General features: G+C 38.1%; 1 protein-coding gene across 12 annotated transcripts in view; it reads right to left on the bottom strand.

The window, feature by feature from the left end:
- Window positions 1–17,393, bottom strand: part of TMCC1 (transmembrane and coiled-coil domain family 1) — a 221,069-nt gene that overhangs the window by 50,826 nt on the left and 152,850 nt on the right. The gene's annotated exons all lie outside the window — the stretch shown is intronic.

Below are 17,393 nucleotides of genomic sequence, written 5' to 3'. Positions count from 1 at the left end.
AAAGATGCCACCAGAAAACTACTAGAGCTAATCAATGAACTTGGTAAAGTTGCAGGATACAAAATTAATACACAGAAATCTCTTGCATTCCTATACACTAACAACGAAAGGGCAGAAAGAGAAATTAAGGAAACAATCCCATTTACCATTGCAACAAAAAGAATAAAATACCTAGGAATAAAACTACCTAAGGAGACAAAAGACCTGTACACAGAAAACTGTAAAATACTGATGAAAGAAATCAAAGATGACACAAACAGATGGAGAGATACACCATGATCTTGGATTGGAAGAATCAATGTTGTCAAAATGACTATACTACCCAAAGCAATCTACAGATTCAATGCAATCCCTATCAAATTACCAATGGCATTTTTCACAGAACTAGAACAGAAAATTTTACAATTTCTTTGGAAACACAAAAGACCCTGAATAGCCAAAGTGATCCTGAGGAAGAAAAACAGAGCTGCAGGAATCAGGCTCCCTGACTTCAGATTATACTACAAAGCTACAGTAATCAAGACAGTATGGTACTGGCACAAAAACAAATACAGATTAATGGAACAGGATAGAAAGCCCAGAGATAAACCCATACACCTATGGTCATCTAATCTACAACAAAGAAGGCAAAAATATACAATGGAGAAAAGACAGCCTCTTCAATAAGTGGTGCCGGGAAAACTGGACAGCTACATGTAAAAGAATGAAATTAGAACACTCCCTAACACCATACACAAAAATAAACTCAAAATGAATTAAAGATCTAAACGTAAGGCCAGACACTAGAAACATAGGCAGAACACTCTATGACATAAATCACAGCAAGATCCTTTTTGACCCACCTCCTAGAGAAAGGGAAATAAAAACAAAAATAAACACATGGGACCTAATGAATCTTAAAAGCTTTTGCACAGCAAAGGAAACCATAAACAAGACGAAAAGACAACCCTCAGAATGGGAGAAAATATTTGCAAATGAAACAACAGACAAAGGATTCATCTCCAAAATATACAAGCAGCTCATGCAGCTCAAAATCAAAAAAACAAACAACCCAATCCAAAAATGGGCAGAAGACCTAAACAGACATTTCTCCAAAGAAGATATACAGATGGCCAACAAACACATGAAAAGATGCTCAACAACACTATTAGAGAAATGCAAATCAAAAGTACAATGAGGCGTCTCCTCATACAGGTCAGAATGGCCATCTTCAAAAAAATCTACAAACAATACGCTGGAGAGAGTGTGGAGAAAAGGGAACCCTCATACACTGTTGGTGGGAATGTAAATTGATACAGCCACTATGGAAAAGAATATGGAGGTTCCTTAAAAGCTAAACACAGAACTACCATATGACCCAACAATCCCACTCCTGGGCATATACCCAGAGAAAACCGTAATTCAAAAAACCACATGCACCCCAATGTTCATAGCAGCACTACTTACAATAGGCAGGACATGGAAGCAACCTAAATGTCCATCAACAGAGGAATGGATAAAGAAGATGTGATACATATATACAATGGAATATTACTCAGCCATAAAAAGAATGAAATTGGGTCATTTGTAGAGACATGGATGGCCTTAGAGAGTGTCATACAGAGTGAAGTAAGTCAGAAAGAGAAAAGCAAATATTGTATAATAATGCATATATGTGGAATCTAGAGATGATCTTATCGGCAAAGCAGAAATAGAGACATAGATGTAGGGAACAAATGTTCAGATACCAAGGGGGAAAGGGGTGGGGTGGGAGGAACTGGGAATGCACTGTGGTAACCTAAATGGGAAGGAAGTCCAAAAGGGTAGGGATATCTGTATGTATATGGCTGATTGATTTTGTTGCACAGTGGAGACTAACACAACATTGTAAAGCAACCATATTCCAATAAAAGTTAATAAAAAAGGCAAAATAAAACAACTCAAATTTCAAAAGTATATGGTAAACCATTAGAATATGTTCAAGCATATTCTATGTCTGAGAAACTACCAATTGGAGGAAATACGTAGGTAATGCTATATTGTTTTAGAAAATGTTATTCGCCACAGTAAGGAGCTGTTTTCTTGCTATGCTCCATGAATGTCAGATCTACATAAGCTATCTACTGAAAATCCTTACTTAATATCTATTTTATACCTTCCAATCACAGGTGAAGAACAGACCATACTGGGCTCTCAGGAATAAAAAAACACACATTTTTCACATTCTCAGAAAATATAAAAATTGCTAAAAGAGCAAGAAAATGGCTTTTGAGGGCTAGTTCAAGTCCATGTGAGAAGAACAAGGATTGACTCAATTTATTCTTTCCAAAATCTTACTAGCCATAGATGGCTTCGGCAGGGGAAGATATGAAGCTATTACATTTTTAAATAACCTGGCTTCATTGTTCTTTGTTGTTTAATTTCCCACTAAACTGCATACAGCCCTAGTGGTTCCAAATATTCTTTAAGAATAGCAAAATAAAAATACAACCAAGAAGCAGTAGGAAGCAAGTTGAAGACACGTATGCTATTAACTGGCTACTTATGGGAATATAATGCTCTCCAAACTTCTTAAAGTTTGTTATAAAAAAACAATTTAAGGGCCAATTTCTCATTCCTTTGCCCTTTCTCTTGAGATACCATCACATTATAGTATTCCATTGTTTCATGTCATTAAGCTTAGACAACAGGCCTTATTATATTAGTAAGATGCGGTTGGAAGGCTGCTGGTCTGCAGAAGAGGTGGAGTTGAGTCCTTGCTTTGCTATCCATCAGTTTTGGAACTTGTGTGATTTATGGAGCTTAAAATGAATCGAGGTTTAGTACCTAAGAAATAGAACTAGAGCTTGCAAGGTTGAGGTTGAAAAACTAGAGAAAGCATAAATAGGATAATTGAAGACAACACATGAATTGTCAAAGGAAAATGCAAAGACAATAAATATAATATTTAGCTATTTACACCAGAACATATACTTAATAAATACTATTAAATATTTATTAAATGAAGGAATAAATGAGTAAGTAAAACTCTGGGAATAGTTAAAATTTAGGACAAAAGACAAAGATAAATTTTACTCTGTTGCAGATTAGATGATCTCAGAGTAAATATTCACCTGTCTCCTGTTTTTTCCTGAGACATTATGTCTTAATGCATTCTGCCATCTACTTTGGTAGTTTTAACCTCAGAAGTCAAAAGCTTGAAGAGAGCTGAGAAACTAGAGGTGTTCTTAGTGAAACATGATAAGGATTGGAGTAAAGTAGTGGCAGAGGAAATGTGAAAGAAAGGCCTAGTGATTCTTCTGAAGAAGGAACCAATAGGATTTGTTGACTACATATTAGAGATGAAAGAGAAGAATGAATAAAGATGAGGCCCCTATACGGGAAAAGAATCTAAAAAAGAGTGGATATACGTATATGTATAACTGACTCACTTTGCTGTACACCTGAAACTAACACACCATTGTAAATCAACTATACTCCAATAAAATTTTTTTTTAAAGTTAAAAAAAAAAAAAAAGATGAGGCCCAAGTTTCCAGTCTAAGAGAGTGATGACGCAATAGGGAAGATGAAAAGCAGGGTTAGTTTTAGGAAGGACAATTATGAATTCAAATTTAGATATTTTGAATTGCAATAAGGAAAAGATAATCATTTAGAAATGGTCAGAAAGAAAGTGAAGCTGGTATTCTGATCCAAAGAAAAGGATCTCCTAGACATACTTCTATTAACTAGTGTCAACATTTAATGTAAGATGACAAATATGAAGCCAAATATTTACATGTTCTTCGGCCCAAGTGTGCTTACATTAAATAGGAACAGCGTATAAGGGAACAAGTCTTGCTAAGGTCAAAGCAACTAACTTCTAAATTCCAAACTCACATCAGGTTTATAGTAGTCAAAGTGGCTGAATGAGAATCTGTACTGTTCCTGAAAATATCACAAGCACAGGTTCACTAAGCTGAAGCTAGGAAACAACTCACTCCAATGAACTCACTTCAGTGAAATGCAATCAATGTATATACAACAGATATATACACACCAATAGTATACTTATGATTATAATCACAGAGGGGAAAAGGAAGAAGACAAGGAAGATAACGCACACCTTCTACTGGGGTCAATAAATATGTTCTAATATAAAAAGTATACAGAATTAATGTCCCTTCAGATGCTAACTCATTTATTATATTAAAAAAATCTTAAACTGATGTAGAGTTGATTTACAATGTTGTGTTAACTTATGGTGTACAGCAAAGTGATTCAGTTATATATATATTTTCATATTCTATTCTATTATGGTTTATTTCAGGATATTGAATACAGTTTCCTGTGCTATACAGCAGGACCTTGCTGTTTATCTATTTTATATATCATAGTTTGTACCTGCTAATCCCTAACTCCTAATTTATCCCCACCCCCATCCCCTTTCCCCCGGTAACAATAAGTTTCTTTTAAGGGAACTCTTTTTTTTTTTTTGCGGTACCCGGGCCTCTCACTGCTGTGGTCTCTCCCGCTGCGGCGCACAGGCTCCGGACGCGCAGGCTCAGCGGCCATGGCTCACGGGCCCAGCCGCTCCCCGGCATGTGGGATCTTCCCGGACCGGGGCACGAACCCGTGTCCCCTGCATCAGCAGGCGGACTCTCAACCACTGCGCCACCAGGGAAGCCCCATAAGTTTCTTTTCTATGTCTGTGAGTCTGTTTCTGTTTTGTAAATAAGTTCATTTGTGTCACAGTTTAGATTCCACATATAAGTGATATATGGTATCTGTCTTTCTTTTTGTCTTACTTCACTTAGTATGATCATCTCTAGGCCCATCTACATTGTTGCAAATGACATTATTTCCTTTTTTATTGCTGAGTAGTATTCACATTGTGTATCGATGCCACATCTTCTTTATCAATTCATCTGTCAATGGACATTTAGGTTGCTTCCATGTCTTGGCTATTGTAAATAGTGCTGGTATGAACACTGGGGTGCATGTACCTTTCCAAATTAGAGTTTTTTCTGGAAATGTGACCAGGAGTGCAATCGTATGACAACTCTATTTTTTTAAATTAATTAATTAATTTATGGCTGCATTGGGTCTTCGTTTCTGCGTGTGGGCTTTCTCTAGTTGCAGTGAGTGGGGGCTGCTCTTCGTTGTGGTGCATGGGCTTCTCATTGCAGTAGCTTCTCTTGTTGCGGAGCACGGGCTCTAGGCACGCAGGCTTCAGTAGTTGTGGTGTGCGGGCTCAGTAGTAGTGGCTTGTGGGCTCTAGAGTGCAGATTCAGTAGTTGTGGCACACGGGCTTAGTTGCTCCGCGGCACGTGGGATCTTCCCCGACCAGGGCTAGAACCCGTGTCCCCTGCATTGGCAGGCAGATTCTTAACCACTGCACCACCAGGGAAGTCCAGCAACTCTCTTTTTAATTTTTTAAGGAACCTCCATACTGTTTTCCATAGTGGCTGCACCAATTTACATTCCTGTCAACAGTGTAGAAGAGTTCCCTTTTCTGCACACCCTCTCCAGCATTTGTTATTTGTAGACTTATAATGATGGCCATTCTGACTGTTGTGAGGTGGTACCTCATCATAGTTTTGATTTGCATTTCTCTAATAACTAGCGATGTTGAGCACTTTAGATACTAATTTAGACATCAATGTTTCCTCAGAAAAATATCTTAGATGAAAAAGAGGGAATGGCACCAAATAAGTGCTGTGACAAGAGCACCAGGGTGCTAACAGCATACTGCTAACCCCTAATATCTGTACTGCTGGGGTTCTCCCTTTCCAGTGAGAAAAGAAAAGAAGAGGGAAGGGCAGAGGGAGATGAAATATGCCTGGGGGCTCTGCTTCCAACCAGGGTTACTCCTGACATTTTGGCCATTATGTCATCCATGGGCTCTATTCACTAAAGCCAGAATCACTCCCCTCTCCACATCTTTGCGACAACCAAAATACCCTCTCACACTTCCAAAAGCCAGGGTGGGCAGTGGGGTGGAGAGGTGGAGGTAGGGTAGGAGTTGATAAGTTCCTGGACACCTGAACTTTACAATTCAAGAATTTTCATGAAATATGGTTCATTCATTAAATATCTATAAGCCTTCAATCTTGATTTTACTTGTCAGAATCCAGTAATAAATGCCATCATGTTCACTGGCCTGATTTCCTTAGGCTCAACCTATTTGAAATACTTCCAAAAAAAAAATCTAATATAGCAATAAAATGATGTATTCACAGAAGAGAGAGGAAACCCTGTTCCGAGGTTTCTGTATTCTGTTAGACTACACGTAGGTTTGCTACAGTATTTGAATGGGTTAATTAACACAGGCTATCACTAAACTCTGTAATTTCACTACGGTAACAGTGAAATAAGGACTTACAGCTGCAGGTCAACAACCTGGGGTCCCAGTGAAACTACTCATAAAGTAAGGCTCCCTAAAAGTTATGAGACCAATTTATTTATAATTACATAAAAGAAGGGGGATACATATGGTGGGGCCTACATTTGCTTCTGGTTCTCCAGGACCAGGCAGACAATGTAGGCTCAATAAATGTCTGTTGAATGAATCCATAAGAAATAAGAATATAAATCATATCACCTCAAATACATGCTTATGCTATTTAAATCTACAGATAGTTGTGGCTGGTTTCTGAATTGGAATCTTCCTTTTTTTTGCATTCAATGTTTTACAGAGCCACCTCTGATTGCTAGACAGTGTTTGCCTATGAATTAATTTTAGTCCTCTAAGGACTGAGTTAGTTTCTGATATTCTACAACCACATAAAAGGTAGAGTTACAAATTTTTTTTCTCCACAGAATTCCAAGCCAGAGTTGTAACAGGCCGTAAAAGATAGTTTACCCCATGATTAAGTGAAAGCATCCACAATTAAAATGAGGAGACAAATTTCTCACATAAGACTAAGAAGCAATAAATATGGAAGACCTCTGTTTCCAAGCCATTATTTAGAAAATCAATATGGAACTGCCTCTAGTTTGTTCTTGACTTTGGCAGTCACTCAGGAAAAAAACATTTTCTATCTTCCCATGAATATTTTCTGACAAAATTACCTCTATCTCCTAATGATTTGATAAAAATTAATTTTCAAAACATTTTAAAGTTAAAATTAACTTTAAAGTTTAGATGATTGCTAAGGCTTCATAGGGTATTATAGAATTTGTAGACAATTAGTCTAGGGAGCTGGAAAGGAAAAGTCCTAATTAAAATTCCTAATAACTTAGTGCTTTCTCGTGCACATGAAGGGGAAAACTTTAATAAGACAAATTTGCCCATGATCAACTGACAACAAATGTTCTTTGTTCTTAGTGGCTCCTTGTAAACAAAACTGAGATGGGGATATTGTTAAGCATCTCTCATTCTTTTCAACTACTGGGAACTCTGTTTTCTCTCAGGGTGTTTTATGTTGTAAGTATATCAACAACAATGTTTCTGTTATAACATCCTAATATTAAGGTAATATTAATAATGCTTCTTTTCTAGAATTTTAATTTCAAAGAATGACTAAGACAACCTAATTTTTTTTTTTTTCCTTTGGCCGCGCCGCACAGCTTGTGGGATCTTAGTTCCCTGACCAGGGATTGAACCCAGGCCCTGGCAGTGAAAGCACCAAGTCCTAACCACTGGACTGCCAGGGAATTCCCAAGACAATCTAATTAAAATGTATTGCAATGTAACAAGAGCTTTGTCTAATTTAGGTTAATTAAGATCTTACCCACTAGGTAAGATCCCACAGTATCTAAAATACTTTGAGTTAAGAGATCTGCTAGAGAACCTAGTCACAGCATCTAATTTAGTCCCCATGTTTGCTTTCTCTTTAATTGAAAATGGTGTTAAGAACAGTTGATCTTTCCATAAATCACATAATGTGGTGACTTATGCTTTACGTCTGAGAATACCACTGGATTCCAACTTTACAGCTCAAAAATTTAATTATTCTTTTCAGCAGCTTGACATCTTCAACTCTAAGCATGGCAATGTCTTTAGCCAAGGATTAATGAAGAGGTTGAAAAGGACAGGAAGCAAATTGCAACAATTCATCAGAGACTGTGTTCCAGGATGATATTGTAGAACTCTTTTCACTCATTCCTTCACTTACTCAGCTATGAATAATCAGTTATAACTTCCCCCTCAAAAGATATGAAAAACTCTCTTAAATGTACTGCTGGGGCTTCCCTGGTGGCACAGTGGTTAAGAATCTGCCTGTCAATGCAGGGGACACGGGTTCAATCCATGTTCCGGGAAGATCCCAAATGCCGCGGAGCAACTAAGCCTGTGTGCCACAACTACCGAACCTGCACTCTAGAGCCCGCGAGCCACAACTACTGAAGCCCACATGCCTAGAGCCTGTGCTCTACAACAAGAGAAGACACTGCAATGAGAAGCCTGCACACCACAACAAAGAGTAGCCCCCGCTCACAGCAACTAGAGAAAGCCCGTGCAGAGAAGCGAAGACCCAACGCAGTCAAAAATAAATAAATTAGTTAAAAAAAATTTTTTTAATGTACTGCTGAAATCTAGATATTCTATGTCTTCAGAATATCCCTACTACTATAGTAATCCTATTAAAAAAGGAAATGAATTTAATCTAGGGTAATTAAACTTAGAAAATCTAATGCCCTAGGAACTAGGGCTTCTTTTGTAAAGTACTTATTTATGTACTCTTAACCTTTAATAGTAACAATTTAATGCTAAGGAGACTGAAAATTTGTCCATTTTTTGAAGAATTAATAGCAACCAGAAAATACCTTTGTACACCTAATTTTAACATTAATAAAAAAACTGAGTTCAGTTCCCCGACAGGGAGCCAAAAAAAGAGAAAAAAAACCCCTGAAGCATTACAGTTTTACCTTAAGACTCTCAATGTTTTAGAAACGTTAGATCAAGTAAATGTTTAAAGTACATATATACACCATATGGTTACACCCATTTCACTGTACATTTTTTAATTAATTTTAAATTTCTATTTATTAATTGGTAGGCTACAGAGATTAATCTCATGTAAATTAAGGTATGCCATTCTCACTTAAGGCAGATTTTGTTTCAGCAAAATAATGTGTAAATTAAGGATTTACATATAGAATGATATTTATTACATTTAAAAATATTATACTGGACTTAAAAGTGGCTATTTAAAGGAATCTAGAATGCCTGCTTTTGAAAGTAAATAATCACCCTACCAAAAGTTATAAGGCTTTGTCTAAATCCAGATTTTCCTATATACTAGTAGTTCCAGTTTAAGTCCAGTAAAATCCCTCATTTAACTTCTATGAGTACTTTGTAATCAAAGAAAAATAATCAGTTAAGAAATTGCTTTTTAAGTCTAATAAACTAGAAAGAGAAAATATGCTAAGTTTGAGACCTGTGTCTCTGTCCATTTCTGAGTCATAGGAAAATGTGTTACTTTATTTTTAAAATCAATCTATACATGTCTGTACCTGTAAATTCTGAATCTGCTAAAATCTAAAGATCTTGAGACGTTATCTTGTGAAATAGTCTTATTTTACAGGTGAGGAATAAAAGCTCTTGCATGTTAAATGAATCCCCAAGTTCCTATCTAGTTGTGATAGGGCTGGGACTATAAACCACGTCTCTTGAGCCTCAGCCTCTGGCTGATATTATTCTCCTCTTTAGAGACAACTGAGGCTCTAGTGGCACTACAGCCTAGAACCCTTGCCTCCATGGTGAAAATGTTCACTCTGATAGTCAAAACCACAACCACCTGGTCAGTGAGAACCACTAAGAGTTCTGCCTTACTCTAATCCTGCTTTCATGCCCCCAAAGAAATAATTAATTGTGTATAGTCTTTGGATCTTGCTCATTGTTTGAGGTATGAACAGCTGCCACCTGGATGTCCTGCACTTGGCTTTACTATTTCTCCCTACCCAGCTCCAAAACTCAGAGGTAATTTTTATATAATTAACTCAGTGGAGAGTAACAGTGAGTCAAATGATGCAAGCAATTTACCAGAGCTTGTACTGGGGAAACCTAAGATAAACAGACAAAAATTAGATTGTTTCATATAATAACCTTATTTGATAAATCATGTATGATAAAATGTATGTAGGATAAATGTAAATGTAATGATGTAGAATGTAAAAGCAGCATTAGTTTAGGAAGAAGTATGTAATAAAAGTTCCATCTTCTTCTACTGCTCTTGCAAATTTTGTGACCTAGTTGGCAGTTCTCTTCTTCAAAATGAAAACAGAGCTTTTAGAAATTAAAAGAATTATCTGAATAGAGAGAACAAACTACTGGTTACCAGTTAAGGAGAGAGGAGAGGGAAGGGGGAAGGGGCACCATGGGGAGAGGGGATTAAGAGGTACGAACTACTATGTATAAAATAAATAAGCTACAAGTATATATTGTACAGCACAGGGAATATGCCAATATTTTATAATAACTATAAATGAAGTATAACTTTAAAAATGGTGAATCACTATGTTATATACCTGAAACTTACATAATACTATAAATCAACTATAGTTCAATATATATATAAAAAAGAATTATCTGAAGATGCAGAATTATGGTAAACTTCCTCTAGACTACTCACTCCCCCATTTCATTCACATACTAATCCATGAAGTCTTTACTTTTTTTTTTTTTTTTTGCGGTACGCGGGCCTCTCACTGTTGTGGCCTCTCCTGTTGCGGAGCAGGCTCCGGACGCGCAGGCTCAACGGCCATGGCTCACGGGCCCAGCCGCTCCGCGGCATGTGTGATCTTCCCGGACCAGGGCACGAACCCGTGTCCCCTGCATCGGCAGGCGGACTCTCAACCACTGCGCCACCAGGGAAGCCCCCTAATAGCTCTTTTGTGAGAATTATCTTGGAGTATTAGATCTTTCTGAACACCTCATCTCCAGTGATGGCCATTATTAACAGAATAAATGAAAAGCCTTTAACTCCAGGACACTTAAAAAAATTCCTGTGAACCCACCAGATAACTGTAAAATAGGATGATATAGGATCCAATTCCCTAATAAGGAAGAAGGCTTCACTTTGGTGCAGCAGGGGATGTCAAAGACATTTAATATTGTTGAACTTCAACTGGGCATCAAAAGCTCCTTGGGACCCTCATAAGAATGTCTTCCCTGAACTTGCAATCAGTCCCTAGATTGATTAAATTAACAGGTCCCTAGATCTTTCAAATAGACAATATGTATGAGGAACCACTAAAAAAAAAAAAAAAAAAAGCCAACTTGAATTAGGCTTCTCCACTCCCCAGGAATGATTCTGTATAAACTTTTCCTCACAAGGTTCTACCGAACAAAAAATACTGTCTTCCACCCAAGTACCAATTCTAAACAGTTTGAATTCTCTATTTATCCTCAGACTTCAAACAACCACTAAACTTTTCATTAAGAGCAGATAATAATGAAAGGACATATTCTAATCATATTTCCTGGGCTTCTGTATCTCAACTTTTCTTATTTTATTTGTCTGGAAAAAGAATTCTAAATTGTTCCCCAAACTATTTAAAAATCAAAGACAGGCTCCTAAATATATCTAACTGGTAGAGGAATCCGTGTACTTTAGGTACTGAAGATGCACATGCAGTTCATACTCATACACACACATACACAAGCACACGCACACTCGTGCCCTTCCCTTGCCATCAACCCCCAACCCGCCCCTTGCATATGGAGGTTAGGACTATAAACAAGAAGATGACAATTATGGTGATTTAGAAAGGAGCATCTCTGAGGTTGTCTCTTCTGTATTAGACCTCTTTAGACTATTTATTGAAGAGAAGAATGTTTTCCTTCCTATCTCCAACCCTGTCCCCATTCCACCTTATAACACACACGCACACACACTCCTGTCCACGCTCAAGGTGAAACGTATATGAATTTAGGTACAAATGAGCCTACTTTTAGTTTAAAGGACTGTTATTTAATTAGAATCAAATTAGTGACATTCCTTACTCTCCAGCTGAAAGTAATCTCCCTTCTCTGAAGTTCTAAACTGTATCCTTTTTGTTATATATTACCTTCCTATTTTCATTTTTTTGCAAGCTTTTATATTTTCTAAAAGAGACCACAAGTCCTTAGGTCAGGGCTGTGTCCTACACATCCCTGAACTCCTTATAGCACCCACCACAGTACTTTATACTGAGTGGCCAGTCACTGTTTTCATTCTTTTTTTAAAAAATTATTATTTATTTATTTGTTATTTATTTTTGTCTGCGTTGGGTCTTCGTTGCTGTGCACAGCCTTTCTCTAGTTGCCGTGAGCAGGGGCTACTCTTCGTTGCGGTGCGCAGGCTTCTCATTGCGGTGCCTTCTCTTGTTGTGGAGCATGGGCTCTAGGTACGCGGACTTCAGTAGTTGTGGCACACAGACTCAGTAGTTGTGGCTTGCGGGCTCTAGAGCGCAGGCTCAGGAGTTGTGGCGCACGGGCTTAGTTGCTCTGCGGCATGTGGGATCTTCCCGGACCAGGGCTCGAACCTGTGTCCCTGCGTTGGCAGGAGGATTCTCAACCACTGCACCACCAGGGAAGCCCTGTTTTCATTCTTATATTAAATGAGTTCATATTTGTAAAGTGCTCTGAATAGTGCCTGCACATGCAAGTGCCACTGAAGTTTGTTAAATATTATAAATGAAAGAAACATCATTTTTCTCTTCTCTCTACTGAATTCTTCTTATGAGCATGATTTTTTTCCATCTCCCACCTTAAAGAAATTTCTTTTTGACTGCATTTCCTCTACCAGTTACTCCCTACTTCTCTGCTCCTTATTACAGTAAAACTCATAAAAATGGTATAAAACTCACTGTCTTCAAATTCCTCTCTTCCCATTCTCAAAGCCATTCAACTGGATTTTATCTCATTCTATCAAAAAGTTTTTGTCAAGGTGACCAATCATCGTCACATTACTAAATCCAAAGACGAGTTCTTAGTCCTCATCTTACTTGACCTATCGGTGTGGCATGTGACACAGTTGATCTTTCCGCCCTCCTATGAAGTCTTTCTATAGTTGGCTTCCAGTACACATACTCTCATTTCCCTCCTCCCTCACAGGCTCCTCTTCCACTTCTCAAACTGAAGTGCTCAGGGCTCAGAGCTTTTTCCTCTTCTCTTCTTTACACTCATTCTCTCTCTTGATGACTTCACCTAGTCTCATGACTTTAAATATCATCTAATTGTGATACCTTCTTAAATTTTATTTTCAGTCTCGACATCTCCTAAATTCCAGTCTCATACAGCCAACTGTCTATTCGACATTCCCACTTGGATATCTAATAGACATCTCAAACTGAACTCTTCCTCTTTCCCACAAAACCTGCCCCACCAGCAGACTTTTTATCTCAAGGACAAATCCATTCTTCCAGCTGTTCAAGCTAAAATCCTTGTAGTCATCAATTTCTCTCTTATAGCCAATCCACCAGAAAATCCTGTTGGTTCTACATTCAAAATACATCAAAAATCTAAATACTTATCATTATCTTCACTTCTACTACTTTAGTCTGAGCCATGATCATACCTCGTCTGGATTAGTACGATGGCCTCCTCACTGGTCTCCCTTGTTGCCATATAATCTATTCTCAATACAACGGCCAGAATGATCCTTTAAAAACCTAAGTCAAATCACGTCACTCCCCTGCTTAATTTTTTCTATGTGTCCTCCTTACACTCAAAGAGAAAACTAGTCCTTAAAAATGGCTTTCAGGGGCATACCTGATTTGGCCCTCTGTGTGGCAGATTAATAGCACAAATTCATCCAATCTAGTATGCCCTTCACTTTACAATTTGACTTTCCCATTCCTCCCATCAAGAGATGGAATCTATTTCTCCATCCCGTGATAAGGTCCAAGGTTTGGCCATGGACTTGTTTTGGCCCAGTGAAACATTACCAAATGTCACACAAGCAGAGACTTGAAAAGTGTTTGTGCCTAGGGCTTGCTTTCTCTTGCTATACCGAGACCTTCAGCAGGCTTTACAGCTCAGTCAACGACAACTCTATCCTTATAGCTGTTCAGGCTAAAATCCTCGTACCACAAGGAGAGAGGCTCAGCTGTACCAACCGCCAAACATGTCTTGAACGACCTAACAACTACAGTGACTCCCCAGGCAAGACCAGCACAAGAACACCTAACTGAGCCCAGTCCAAATACCTGACTCGTAGAATTATGAGCAAATAAAATAGTTGTTTAAAGTCACTAAGTTTTGGGGTGCTTTGTTATACAGCAATAGATAACTGAGGCACTCGATTACATCTTTGACACCCCAATTACTATCACTCTACACTCCCTTATTCTTACTCTAGTCACACCAATCTCTTTCCTATTCCTTGTATCCATCAGGAACACTCTTGCCTTTGTTCTGTACCCTCTGTTGGGAATGCTCACTGCTCAGACAGCTGTATGGCTAACCTGCTTGCCTCTTTCAAGCCCTTCCTCAAATGTCTTCTTTAATGAGGCTTACACTTACTATCCAATTAAAAATGGCAGCCCAGGGACTTCCCTGGTGGTGCAGTGGTTAAGAATCTGCCTGCCAATGCAGGGGATGCGGGTTCGAGCCCTGGTCTGGGAAGATCCCACATGCCACGAAGCAACTGAGCTCATGCACCACAACTCTTGAGCCTGCACTCTAGAGCCCACAAGCCACAACTACTGAGTCTGTGTGCCACAAGTACTGAAGCCCCTGCGCCTTAGAGCCCGTGCACTACAACAAGAGAAGCCACTTCAACGAGAAGCATGTGCACCACAACGTAGAGTAGCCCCCGTCTGCCGTAACTAGAGAAAGCTCGTGTACAGAAACAAAGACCCAACGCAGCCAAAAATAAATAAATAGATAAATCTATCCCCCCCCAAAAAAGGCAGCCTGCCCCCAGCACTTCCAATCTCCCTTTCCCAGCTTTATTATTTTATAGCCCACACCTAACATACTCCTAGTTAACTTAATAGGCTTATTACTTGTTGTCATCTTCCCCAACTAGAATGTAAGCTGATATACAGCAGAATCTGAATAACTGTTTGTTCAGTGAACAAATGATTGGTCTATACCATCCTCTCTTTCAGATAGGATATACTGGAGCTCTAGCATTTAATTTCTGGCGTGAATTAAAATAATCAATGACAAATGACAAATGTTTTTAAGCATTAGGTCAGAGTTCTCGACCTGTTTTCCCTCTAACAGTCTTAAGGGATATAAAACATTCTCATGAGGAGAAGGAAGGCATTTTGAGCACTGGGAGGAGGGAAACACTGCAACATGAAACAGTCTCCTGCTGCTGCCTTACCGTACACTTCTCATCCACCATTCAAATCACTATTCTAGCTAATTCTTTTGAATGAAACTCAATTAAAAAGAAATCCCACAATTACAAAATAATGTGGGCAGAACTTTGCATCGTTCCTATGGAATCTGACTTTCATGTGGCATTCTGAGCTCTATGGAGTGATGAGATTTAGGTCAAGCAGCAGTTTGAGGGTTTAGATGGGAGGGGAGTTTTATCTTTCAAAAGTTCACCATTTAATAAAGTGACAGCCCAATGTAAATAACAATTGTTTAAAAGATAGCATCTATACAGAACCAAATGATTACACATGCTATGTTCTAAATTGTCACTGTAATTTCTGTGCATTTGTACAGAAAAGCAAGGCAACTTATACAGATGAGTGGTGCTGCAGGGTTATTAAGAAAGGAAAGAGGAAATTATTCATCTTTAAAACTGGTCAACAACTGGGAATATTATCTTATGTATTTAAAATATAAATATAAGTTCAATATATATACAATGCATTCTATAATACCCCACTTCCTGAAACTCTCCATTTATTTCCTAGAGTCTGATATGTTTTCCCCTCTAGAGTTTTCTTCCTTCAAAATGTTTATTCTGTAGCTTTCACAAAGTGTGTTGCAACCTCATGCAAGGAGGTTATATGTAAACCCCTATCTAGAGCAGTTTGATGTATCCAGATAGCCATATTAAGAATTTCAGAAACTAGAGCAAGTACCTCATTTCTGAACATTTTAATCATTGTTTCAATAGGAGTATTTTAGTTCACCAGATTTGATGAATAGTTTGGGTAAGTGAGACAGAGACATGGGTAGTGAAGCAAGGAAACACAATCATTCACTCAGGTACTAAGTATACACTTTTGGCAAGCTTCCTCTACTCATGGATTAATGCAATAAATGGAGAAAATAAAATCAATTATAAATATTTAGATTATGTTTTATGTTTCCCTCCTCTTTTTGGACTGTCAATAACGGTGAAAAAGGAGTTAACTTCTGTTTTACTATCAGTCTCCACCCCCTATCCTTTTAGGGTTTACCTATGAATTCTTTCCTTTTGACCACCCCATTCAACCTGGGCTCGCATTCTTAATAAAACATAGATAAGTAAATTGACCTTTTATTACCTCAGAACAAACAGAGATGTGCCAGGGTTTTAAAATCCAAGAGACAGAACAAACAACAGAAAAAAAAGGGTACAGAGCAGGTAGGGGTACAATCTGTTAATAAAGTTGGCATTTAAATTATCAACCATAAGGAGTAAGAGGAATTTAATATCAAACTTCAGGGTGAAAAATCTGTTTGGATCTTAAATCCAATGGCTCACACCAAACAATATTAATAAACATTAGTTTTAGAATCAGGTAAAACTACAAAGAATCTGCTTTTCTTTAGCATTTATCTCAGAAAATATCTATGCATCGTTTTTAAAGCCAACACCAAAAAACCATGGTAAAATCAAGCTATAGGCAAGGTTTTGTACACATGACTATGGATGAAATGTGAAAACGGTGGTTGTGCTGCATAAAGCTGGATCACCCTCCCATCTAGCTGTATCTCAGGGACTTGCTCTGGTGATCTGAAAACATGAACTTAGCACCAAGATATGTGCATACTGCTTTACAATTCAGAAAATTGCCAAGTCTTCGGGAAAAATACACTGAAAACAAGTAGCTGAGTAATAAGAACCGTTTTTGGTTTTTTTTTTAATGTGAGAAATATTCCAAATGGTTTTAATCCAAATTCTCATTTGTTATGCATGCCTGGCATCTTCAAATTTAACCCAAGCTTTTCCCAAGCTGCCAAAGGCAAAACGAAACTCTTTTGTTCATTGAAGAAAACACTTATTTTTGGATAACTATTTAGCCTGAGAGAGTGAGGATGACATTTACTCTGCACTGAAACAGCCCATCATATGGGAGAATGGGGACACTCTGGTATGATCTCAGCATGACCACACAGCCAAAGAACACCCTGTGCATTCTGCCTAAACACCTATGGGTAAAATGAACAACTAGGAAACACATAATATGCTTCTCAGTTATTGCAGTCTCACACAAGTCAGACCCAAAATAGCAAATACCCGTGGCTGAGATCTAGTGCTGAAAAACGCTAAGTTTCAGCAGCTCACAGCATTTCCTGTGTCTGTCTATTCAACCAGCCCCCACTTAAAGC

Source organism: Orcinus orca, chromosome 10 (genome assembly GCF_937001465.1).
Source record: "Orcinus orca chromosome 10, mOrcOrc1.1, whole genome shotgun sequence".
In the NCBI taxonomy this organism is placed as follows: Eukaryota; Metazoa; Chordata; class Mammalia; order Artiodactyla; family Delphinidae; genus Orcinus; species Orcinus orca.
Note: the sequence above shows the minus strand (reverse complement) of the source record. Positions and strands in the feature narration are given on the sequence as shown.